We start from the raw sequence: 12,567 nt of genomic DNA, 5'->3' as shown, positions 1-12,567 counted from the left end.
GGTAGCTCATTGCTTTGTATTCAGTAAGTCACGCTACACGGTAAACACCATGGTATGCTAATTATAGGATAAGTGGCTAAATTCTAAGCTAATCAACTAATCCAAGATGGAGGAGTTATTCAACAAGCTATAAAGCAACTGTGCAGACTCAGTGGTGGTTTTCCTTGTGAATTCCAAAACCTATTGGAATACAGCCACTGAAAGGGAACACACAGAAAGAATGTTAAGGGCTGTGTATGTGCAATAGGCTGATGTCTATGCTGCTAATAAACCAAGGCCAAGAAGGAGAATAGTTTTCAGACCCCATTTAACTTATCACAATCTGTATGAGGTGGAAAGCACTACAGGGTGGATAGAAACACACTACAGGAACTCTGCAACCTCTGTTGTCCTCAACTCAAACCAAGGGCCAACTGAGGGGAACCAATACTGGTGGGAGACAATGTCATGTGTGCCACTTAGAATTTTAGCTACAGGAACCTTTCAGAGACCAACAGGAGACATGCTGGGTGTAACAGGCATCAGCATCCAGAATCCTCCATCAATTCCGGAATGGTATAGTCCAAAAGGCCAGTGACCATGTATATTTTCCCTGTACATCTGAGGACAGGGCCGCAAATATGCAGGAGTTCTACCTTGTTGCACACTACACTGAAGTACTGAGTGCCATAGATTGTACACATACAGAAATCAAAGCGCCACCCAGGGAACAGGGAAGGGTCTACATAAATAGAAAAGGCTTCCACTCCATTAACTGCCAAGTCGTATGTAATGCTAAGAGAATCATCTTGAATATGTGTGCTAACAACCCAGATAGTTATCACGACTCAGATATCTGGCACAACTCCCAACTGTATCAGATGTTCACTAGGGGTGATATCACACATGATCATTTACTGGGGAAAGCAGGTTATGCAATGGATCCATGGCTGATGATGCCCATCAGAAATGCACACACACCCACTGAAGAACACTATAATGAGGCACATGTCCAAACCAGCAATATAATAGAGCATGTGTTTGGGCTTCTGAAGTTGAGGATCCAGTGCCTAGATACATCTGAGGGAGCCTTCCATACAATCCATGTACATGTACTGAAATCTTCACTGTCTCTGCCATGCTTCCCAACATCATCTTGAGTAAACAGTTTCAGCAAGATCAACAAGGGGAAGAAGCACACATCCCACTACCACTGGCAAGGTCAACACATCCACACACAGGTGAGGAGTAAGAAGAGGAACCAGCAGCTGCTATGGGTTTAGGCAGATGTAGGTGTGCTCAATATGCCCTCGCATTGGCTAAGAGGCAATACATAGCACACTCTCACCACCTAAGGGGCTAAAATCTTTATCCTATGCACATTCATATAGTAGAATCATAGGATCATTGGAAGGTACTAGACTATTGGCCCTGAGGCCCTTACAAACCTAGCCAAAATTTTAGCCCATGTTCCAACAAGTCAGCACTCAATGTCCCTGTCCAGTAGGGACACTGATGGAATCCCAGGGGTGTATTTTCTGTTCCCCATCCAGTTATCCAGGTTGCACTTGAAATGGTTAATGAGGTACTCTGCTTGACGTAAAGCAGGAGTCTATTCCACAGAAGGGGAAGTCTCTGGGACATACATCTGTCCCATCAATAAGTCCTATTGATGTCACAGATCAAGTTGAGGTTACTCGTGTGGGTTACTCAAGTGAAGCTTGACTTGTGGATATGCAGCAGTCCTATCAAGTCGGGGTCTGAGATTGCTTTGTATGCCAGACAGCGGTCACCTCTGAGGAGTGTGTAGGAGACTGACTAAAGGGACAGAGCCTTTAGCCTATCTGTGTAGGGTAGATGTTTCAGGCTATAGATTCTCCTGGTGAGGAACCTCTGTGGTCTCTCCAGCTGCTGCATGTACTTTGTGAGGTACATGCCGAAAGAGGCATTGTACTCAATAATGGGGTCTTATAAGGGAAGAATACAGGGATGTTATGACCACCTTGTCTCTGGATGAGATACTCTTACTAATGAGATGGGCCATGTAGAAAGCTTTCCATACAATGGAGGCAATATGGTGGGCAAAAGTCAGTTTGCTATTAACCTGGGTGCCCAAGTCCCTCATGACTGATTGTGTGCTTAGGACCTTGTTATTAACATGATAATTTGTGGGGACATCAGTCTCCCCAAAGGGATGATGATGCATTTTTTTCATTCATTTGAGGCTATGTTTCTGGCAAAAGTTATTTGTCTGGGTGAAACCCTATTGGAGGATCTCCACATCACTAGGGGGAGTTCATGACAGTGCCCAGCTTGCAGTCATCTGCAAACCTGGTCAGCCATAGCCCACTGGTTTTGTTCTGCATGTCAGAAATGTATATCCCAAACAACAAAGGCCACAAGACTGATCCCTGTGGTACACCACTCATTACAGGTTGACTGCTTGAGGTGGCTATCCCTATTTTGACTAGGTGGGTTCTATCAGTAAACCAGTTTGCTACCCATCTGGTAACATACAGATTGATGCATAGTTGAAAGAGTTTATCTGTTATACCCGAGTTTGGAATAATATCAAAGGCTTGACCATGTCAAGGTAGGTGGTGTGTAGCGTCTTCCCTCATCCATGGCTTTGGTGACTGTCTCAAAGAAGTCGACTGAATTTAACAGGCATGACCTGCCCTTGAAACCAAACTGTGTGGGATTGAGTGTTTGGAGGTTGCCAATGTCCTTGTTAATGAGGTCCATGATAATCTGCTCCATGGCCTTGCAGATCAGGCTAGTTAGGCTGATGTGGCTCTAATTTCCTGGATAGGTGGATGCTCCACCTTTGTGCAAAGGTATGACAGTAGCTGTCCTCCACTTGGCTGGGATGAAGCTGGTACTCAGGCTTTGGTTGAATAGGGTGCCTAATGGTGCTGTAAGTTTGTGCCTGAGTTCATGTAGGATACATCCTGGGATGTTATCGGGTCCCATGGAGGCTGTATTTTTTGCCTTTGAGAGGGCAGTGATGGCTTGCTCCCTAGAGATAAGAGGAGGGGGGCAGGTGCTGAGAATGTCCTGATTTACTGATGGGGGAAGAGGGGTGAACTTTTCACTGAACCTGTCTGCCAGCAGGTTATCCATATCTATGGCATTTGTGTATGTGGTGTCCTTGACCACCAGTTCTGAGCAGATCTGGGTGCTTTCCTTGAGATTGCGGACATATGTGAAGAAAGGCTTGTGATAGTCATTAGTAGATATGGCCAGTTTGGACTCAAAGTTTGCTTTGGAGGATTTCACTAGTGCTCTTATTTGCTTATTCAGACTAGGGAGAAATTGCCTCCAATTAGTCACATGCTCCTTCTTGGTCCTGGACAGCAATTTTGTCCTTTTATTATAGAGTTTATTTATTCCAGATTTTAACCAGACAGGTTTAACCTTCCTTGAGAAGGAGGATTTTGTCCTGTCGGGTACTCCTGATTCCATGCAGCTAAATAAATGCTCATATTATACTTTGGTGTAGGTTTGAACATATGTGCCAGTTCCTATGGAGGGAGAGGGGACTGTGAAGCTGTTTACACCTTCCCTCAGGAAGTTGTAATCAGCTTTGGAGTTTTTTTTTTGTTCGATCCTAGCTGGGGGGTGGAGATGGTGACTTTAAAAGTGACTGCTTTGTGGCCGGATCTTACCAGGAAGGATGACTCTGTAGGGATGCTGCAGTGGTTACTTATGTTGATTAATACCAAGTCCAAGATATTTTCATCTCTTGTGGGGGGGGGGGTCGGCAAGCTGGTCCAAGGCATTTGCACTGACAAAATCAAGGAATCTCTGGGTATTTGTGTTTTGGCATGAGCAGTTCTTCCAATATATGGTTGGATAGTTAAAGTCACCCAGGATCAGGGTAAAGGGTTGAACCTTGATAGATTTGAAGATGTCCAGATAGGTGGAGTGGACATCTTGAGTCAAAGTTGAGGCCTGTAGCTAGCTATGATTTGAATAGGGGTCGTGGCAATGGTTAACTGCACCTGAAGTGTCTATTGTGCATCATGCCATTTGACCAGCCTGGAGGAGTGTATGTTTTTATATATATTGCAATTCCACCTCCTTTTGCTTTGCCCAAGGTTTGGGGTCTGAATCTATGATAGGATGAGTAACCTGGCATGATCGGGGTGCTCTCCAGAGCTTTGAACCAGGTTTCTGTGACTGCACAGATGTCAGCATCTTCCAGGGTTAAGAATGCTTGCAATGAGTGCAGTTTCATGTTTAGACTCCTAGTGTTTAATAACATTGATGCCATGCAATTCTCACAACCTTTACCTACCAATGTAATAGCTGTGTACTCCTATCATCAGATAGAGTCAGCCCTGAACTAAAACTGTAGCAACTGCTGGATTTACAAGTGTTGAACATGAAATAGAACAAAAAATGTGTAATACTACAAATGAATGGCTTGACCTTGAATACTGTTACTTGGCAATGAAAGTAAGTAAAAGGTGGTTGATTTTTACAGCAATTACTTTAAGATGTGACAGCAATGACTTATGTGAATACCTGTGTCGTCTATCAAGTAATAGGCCTCAGGCATCAAAGATTCACACATTCATACTTCTCAAAAGTAGTGATAGCCCCTGAATGTCCTCAGTTTGGCATCATACTTTTATACTGGCAAATCATTAAAAAGAGAAGTTAGAACTTAATGACACATATTTCAGTTTCAGACTTAATTTCCCTCAGAAAAATCTTAAAAAGACTGATGCAAAAACTGTCTGATTCTATTAATTTCTCTAACTTTGTAAGACCAAAATATTTAAAAAGTCTCCTTATTCTTCAGCTTTTGTCACATTTTTTATGGCTTGGTGCACCTTTTTTGCTGTAAGAGTATGGGAGGCATTTACACATTGCAAAAACCTGTAAGAAAGCAGTAGAATTAGAAAAACAACATAACAAACACAGATATTCTAAGCGCTAAGTCAGTTATGCACCCTGAGCACTAGACACAATGCTTATGCATTCCTGAATCCAAAATCTAGAAAACAAGGATATAGCACAGTTATCACCACTTGTTCAGGGTTTTGTGGGAGTGGGGATGCAGAAAGCCTAGGCTGAAACAAAAGGTAAGTGAGTGCATTTGAGAAAGAAACAAAAACAGTCAGAAATATGGATAAAGTATCAAATGACCACTGAGACAGAATGAGCTTTAAACCTCACAACTGAACCATATAACTGGTGTGTGTGTGTGTGTGTGTGTGCGTGTGTGTGTGTGCGTGTGTGTGCGTGTGTGTGCGTGTGTGTGCGTGTGTGTGCATGTGTGTGTGCATGTGTGTGTCTGTCTGTATAGTCACTGGTGTGTGAGTGTCGGCAAGAACACAGCCAAGCTCTTTGCTAGCTCTATCTTGTGGTATTTTGGATATGTGTGAGCTCTGCATGGTAGAGGTGGCAGTTGATCGTTGTCGTACCTGACCACAAGAATTGGCTCTGCTAGGAGTTGCACTAGCATGTTCATATCCATGGTCAGATGCACTACTGTTACCTGAATGTGACTGATGTCTGCTGGATGAGCTCTCGTCATGAGTATGCCCAGAACCACAAAGACATGGCATGCCTCATCTGGGTGTGGACACCTCAACCACTGATGGAACCGTGGAAATAGTGACACTACAGAAGTGTGATTGGGCATGGCCACTTTGGCTAACATCAGATGATGTGTCTGACCTACTCCCACAAGGATGCCATCCCCCTCCCAGCAGACATTCCCTCACAGACACCGCCCATTCCAAAGTGTCATTCATCTGATCCATTGAATAGGCAACATGATGGAGACAGTCACACATGTCACCCTGTGCCACATATACAACCCTAACCTTTTCCTCAGAGGCCCTATTGGAACATGCCTGCACCTCCATGACAGCCCTAAACATATGTCGAGTGGCATGGAAATACACATGTGGATCATGTGGAGGATAGACAGCAGGCCTCCTCCGAGCACCCCTAACAACCCTCTTGTGTGGCACTTTGCCCACACTTTGGCCATGTCCATAGTCAACAGGCACTGAGGCCACAGTAAACACCACCCTGATCAAGTGTCTCACCCTCCACCTATCCAATATCTGAGGGCTCACTGGAATGCGTTGGCATAGACCTAGTGACTGTGTCCACTGAAATTACAGTGGATGGCTAAATGTCAACCTCAGTGTCAGATTCAACCTCTGTACCCCCCCCCCAAAGGTGCCATGTTTGGCCACCCTCACCATCAAAGTCTGTCAATACTCTGACATCAGGTGGGAAGAATCCTACACTACCACTGTCAGGACTACCTGTGATAATAAGCCTCAGACACAGGAAAGAAATTAATAGCTACACTACTATAGTCCAATATATGCTAACAAACTAACAGTGGTGTCACTATTACAGACAGTACAGCAATACAATGACCCCCACATCACACATACAGCTAAAATAAATATTTATGTGAACAATAGTTGAGTCTACCTGAAAGCTCATCCTGGGACATATTTGTCCTCCCTGAAACAGCCAGACCAACATCAATCACATGCTGTTGTGAACTTTTACTGAGCTCTCTGGATCCCTGACAGTGGACAGGAACTCTTCATAAGGTGTCAGTGGTAGCTCTGTAGCAGTGCTCTCCTAGTACCATCTGTACATGGGCCACTGCAGCTCCTCTCCTCTGGGCTGATGAAATCATGTCAGCGGCCCTGTGACACATCTGATCATATGTCCTGCTGCAGCCCCCAACAGCATTTACATCTTCCACTATCTGCTGCAAAATTTGCATTCTTACAGACATACCTCCATGACCTCTCTTAAGCAGAAAGCCACCATGTTGCCTAAAGGCTTGTAGAATGACATCATTCTCAGGGTTACTGAAGGAGGGTTTGCAGGGAATGGGATGCTTGGGTGCCACAGTCCTAGGTGACATAAAACAGAAAAGAAGGATAATACACATAGATAAAAGTCCTGCTTATATATAAAAAATAAAGAAGTAGTTGTTCAATATTATCTACTGGAGAAAAAATATCAAATATATTCAAATATAAAAAAAATGATTTAGTGGTTTTAACATATCAGTCAGACACAACGCAAAGTTGGATCCAAAACTAGGGGAGTAAAGGGGAGTAAAAATAACAAAGCAAACCTCTTTACAATTTTCTATGTGCTAACACTGACATGGAACTTGGCTTCCCCACCCTCCCAAGACAACAAACAAACAAATGACATGTTGCTACCAAAGAAAGGAATTAGAACTTTCAGTGAATTGATATAACTGCTATCAAAGAAACTATCCTAAAACATTTGTTCACATTTACCACAGAACATTAATTTTGATGCATTTGATGGTCATTGTACATGCAGCCAGCACTCCCCTAGAGGTGGCTATAGGCTATCCAAGAAGGCTAACACCCCTGCATCATTGACAATATAGGATATTTACATTTTACCAGAATAACAATAGAAGAGTGTAAAAAGTGACAGTTGTAACATTTAACACTTGTGATGAAAGTTAATAAGGCTGTGTATCTGTGAAAGTAACATGTCCTGACCAAAATGCCTATACCCATCAGTAAACTTCTAAAAAGTGCATACAGATAAAAGTAGCATTTGCTAATACATATATAAAATATTTTTTCTGACATCTAAGCATATCTAGTATGTAACTGAAAAATGCAATTATACCTTATCGAAATCAGTAGTGTCCAGCTGAATCCAAAGTAATACCAATCTTCAATTGTATTATGCATAAAAGGAAGTCTCTTCACTTTCAGGTTCCCCAGCTATGTGGTTACTTTTTTATAGTGTAGAATCAGGGCTATGAGCATGGTGAAGATACAAATGAGGTTAGAATTGCTGAATCCCAAATTCTTGGTTCCATATAGCAGATGTAAACATAGCGCAGGTACTCCCTCAGTGTTTGTTGCTAATGGATGGCAACTGTGGAAGATTACTAGGGAGAAGGAAAAAACAAGAGCAATTCAGACTCCCTTACCTCCAGTTGGTGTAGCAGCCAGGTCAGACTTAAAAGTGTAGAAGCAATTGTATCAATGTTTTAAAAGTAAGTAAGCAGCATACATTTCACGGTTTCTGTTCAGTAACATCTAATCTCCACTACATTGGTTGAAAACTGTATATTTTTGTCATTTAATATTCTCTGATATTTTAAAGACAAAGATACAAAATGCTTTACATACTGTATGTCTCAGATTACTGCAGAGATAAGAGAAAATTGAACAACATACAGAGATAATACACAACTGCATTTCTCCAAACAATAGACAGAAATGGCTGTGTGATCACTCATTGCACTACATCTGAAATTAATACATGTACAAACAAGTGCCATATGTCTTGCTGATACTGTGGATGATTTTGGACTTGTATGCATGCATAATTATTTTCATTCTCTGCTACAAAGCTGTTTCTGTGGCAAAGAGGTATAAGACACCCTTACACTCTGTTTTGAAGGTTCATTGGTGTGAGAGTTCAAATCCAGACTTGTGTAAAAATCTTTCATGTGTAATAACATATATTTTGTAGTGTTGTTTATTTTATAGATTTCTCTTTTTTTTTTTTTATGACAGTATTTGCATGGTGCATGGTTTAGCTCAAACACGAGAAATGGAAAAACACAATAAATGTCAAGTAATGTACTTATTTGATAATGAATACATCAGCTACACCTGTGAATCACCTGTGTGTGTAGCACATCTACTAAACACATTGATCCACACAGCATATACTATGTGTACATTGGGTCTATATTAGAACGTTGAAAGGCCAAAAGAGAGAATGCCCTTACGTCAACACATCTTAAGGGAAACCACTAAATCTTGAATGGCCAGAACATCAATTTTTTTCCCCAGGGAAAAAAATCACTGGGCCAACAAAAAAAAAAAAACAAACCAACAGACAAAATAAAGTAGGGGGCTTCGCCTACCACACCCCCGATGTGCGGGGCTGTGCCCCCCACAACCACCTACTTAGATATACCAACTCTGAGGTTGCACTACAGTGGAGGAAATGCCAAATTCCCGACAATGGCCCAAAGATGTTTTGACATGGGAAAAAAAATTACTCTTCTGGCCATTTGAGATTTAATGGTTTCACTTAAGATGTGTTGACATAAAGGCATTCACTTTTTTGCCCTATCGACGTTCTACTATTGACCCATGTACATCAGGGTTCAAGTCCCACCTTTGTCTTTTAAGGATGACGCCTATAAACACTGATCACAAGACTAAAACAAGTATAGCTTTGCTTGTCTCATTTGTACAATGCTTACCATCATGCAAACCTGAACTAATGGCCCACACAGGAAGCAGACAGGACATAGACATTCTAAACATCAAAAAGGATACCTTGTTGCATTTTTTGCTTTTCGTCACATAACACCGCTTAGCTACAATGTGTGGCAGTTAACACACCTAATTTAATAATGAATAGAAAGATAGGGAGATATCCAACTATTATTTAAATATTCCTGTGGCAGCAGGTGTAAGTGTAGGGCTGTAATACAGATAGTCCTGGATTCTAATATGGGAAGTCCAACGTATTTTTACTGTTGTTACAGTTCAGTTTATAATAATGAACAGGAAAATATCCAAGTGTTATTTCAGTATTCATGTGGCCACAGGTGTAAGTGTAGGGCTGCCATATACATGGTCCTGGGTTTTAATACAGGAAATTTCAGACATTTTTACTCTTGTTCCCTTTCACAGTATATTAAATATCACTTATAACAATTTAAACATAATTATAAATTACCATAACTATGCATAACAGTGGAGCTCATATGAATTATATGTATAAGGGATAAGACATACTTACTGTGTTCTGAAGGTTCAGATGTATGACTGATGGTATACAGTCTACTAGGTTTCCATAATTCACCCAATCGCCCCACTGGTCAACTCCTGCTATCCTTTTCCTTAACAAAAAAATGGAATTCTCTTCCCTCCTCTCTAAGGACTTGTGCAAACTTTGAAAACTTTAAATCTCAGCTACATTCCTACATTTCTTTTAACAGAAAATGCAACTGCATTCTCCCCACCTAGTCCTATAATTCTCTCTCCACCTCTAAACCCCTGACTAACTATGATTACTAAATAACCAAACATAATTGCACATATTGTAAATATCTAAATTGTACTATGTACCTAAGAAATTATGCCTGCTCTCTAACATGAAATGTAATTGTAAATTGCGTCTTCTTTACTAAGATTGTATCTGTAACTAAATTATGTAATGCAGAGCTTTTCTCCCCGGGCCTCCACTGAAAATGGGCTCCCTGAGCCCAGTGGAACTCCCCGGTCATCAAACTAGCAATAAATAAAGTATAATTCTGTTAGCTCCACTTGGATGGCATTCACACTGCAATAAGACACATACATACATGGACGTATAAACACAGACCTTGTCTAGTCACATACATTCATGGTTAACACCTGAATCTGTCATCTGTATTTATAAATAATTCATGTCTATGTCTGAGAAGCACTTCTTCTTTGGCAAAGATGGAAAATTACTGCCGTGGAAGAAACCATTTTCTCTCTTACACATAGATTTGAATACCACAGTGTAAAAATCAGTTTTATCAGTGTATAAAGCCAAACCAAAAATGTGACAGGTCATGAAATTTATGACCCTAGTGCATGTCTGTAAATTTAAATCACATAAGAATTACAGCAGCAAACAACCCTAAAACCAATGTCAAGTGTCAGATTAAGTCTACAGATAAAACACCGCAAAGGCTCGGAATACTCTGAAACTAAAACTTTATTAAAAAACAATCATGTGAAGCGTTTTTCGTCCAGTAGCTTCACTGGACTTCTTCAGACTTGTTCATAAATATATCAACTACACTACAGAAATAAATAACAAATGCTTTCTTATATACCATACACATCTTTATAATGACAATACACATTCTGATTTTGCAGTACTTCTAGTAATACGGACACCTTGTTTGCATATAGGTTTTAAACCTGTCGCTTAAAGCCTACCTGCACATTGGAAATTCAAAACCAAATACTACACATTGCACACTCATCAATCTGGTAACACGCACAACATTAATATCTTGACAGTTGGACATGGCTTGCTATCCATTTCATGCAAGCCTCCCAACATCTTCTCTCCAATATCCATTGCTGATGTCATCCACTATAAGTTTTCCTGCAGCCTTGTAAAAATCAGACTTGTGCTGTGGCACCTGTGTAAAGTACTGAGTTCTCTAGTCCATGTACTTTTGATAGGTAGGGGTTCTGTTCTCACTGCAATCAAGTGTTTTGTGTGTGTGTGTGTGTGTGTGTGTGTGTGTGTGTGTGTGTGTGTGTGTGTGTGTGTGTGTGTGTGTGTGTGTGCGTGTGTGCGTGTGTGTGTGTGTACATGTGTTTCTCTAGTCAGAAGAGCATACGTGTGTATTCTGCAGTTACTATTCCAAACCCATGGAGCACCAATATTTGACAGTTGCACATGCCCACACATCCATTTTGTGCAGGTCTCCCAACATCTTCTCTCCAACATCCACTGCTGATGTCATCTACTATAAATGTTTCCACATCCTTGTAGAATTCAGACTTGTGTCATGGTGCTTGTGTAAAGTATTGAGTTCTCTAGTCCATGTACTTAGGTAGGGATTCTAATCTCACTGCAGTCAACTGGGGTCCGTGTGTGTGTGTGTGTGTGTGTGTGTGTGTGTGTGTGTGTGTGTGTGTGTGTGTGTGTGTGTGTGAGTGTGTGTGTATACTTGCTTGACATTAGAGACAGCATTTTACACCAGTGTGTTGGACACTGCTATTACCATCTTCCTGTCAACAGACTCACAGACTCTGCTGATGTCATCAGCTACAGCTGTCTCTCAAGCTTGTTCTGCTAAAGTCACAGGCTAGCTTAATATCCTTAGAGTGAATGACTCTTGTGCCACTAGATTTGTGGATGTGAAACATTTCCATCAGGGCAGGGTCAGACACTGGCTTGTAGGCCAGTCACAAGTCATCTCATCCTATACTATACAGAGTGCAGTGACAGGGCTTCTTGTCTATCCACACACATCATGGCATCACTTGTAGATACTGTATTTTCTTGATGAGAAATCCTCGTGGTCTCTCCAGCTGCTGCAGGTGTCTGGTGAGGTACATGCAAAAGGAAGCATTGTACTTTATTAGTGTTCTGATGAGATAAGAGTACAGTGGTATTATTACATTATTGAACTTGGGTATGATGGCCAGACTTATGAGGTGCACAACATAGAACACTCTCCTTACAAATGTGGAAACTTGGTGGTTGAAGTTTAGATTGCTATCTAGCTGTGTTCATATGTCTTGCATTACTGGGTTTGACATTGCGGGGGGTGTTGCCGATGCTATTTTTAGTGTGGAATACCACTTTGCAGAAGGAAAATATAATGACACATTTTGTGTTTCTTTGTAGACCGTGTGGCTTTGGCACCAATCATTTGTCTTTTTTAGCCACTCTTGTAGTATGTAAACATCATTGGTGGACTCAATGATTGTAGATCAATATGTGTGTATGTACTTTTAAGAAGCTATCCAAGGGCTTGCACAAGTGTATAAATACTGAGTATGTGCAAATCTG

This window comes from Protopterus annectens, chromosome 2.part0 (assembly GCF_019279795.1).
Source record: "Protopterus annectens isolate FY-2018-M chromosome 2.part0, PAN1.0, whole genome shotgun sequence".
In the NCBI taxonomy this organism is placed as follows: domain Eukaryota; kingdom Metazoa; phylum Chordata; order Ceratodontiformes; family Protopteridae; genus Protopterus; species Protopterus annectens.
The sequence above is the reverse complement of the archived record's forward strand: the minus strand, read 5'-3'. Positions refer to the sequence as shown.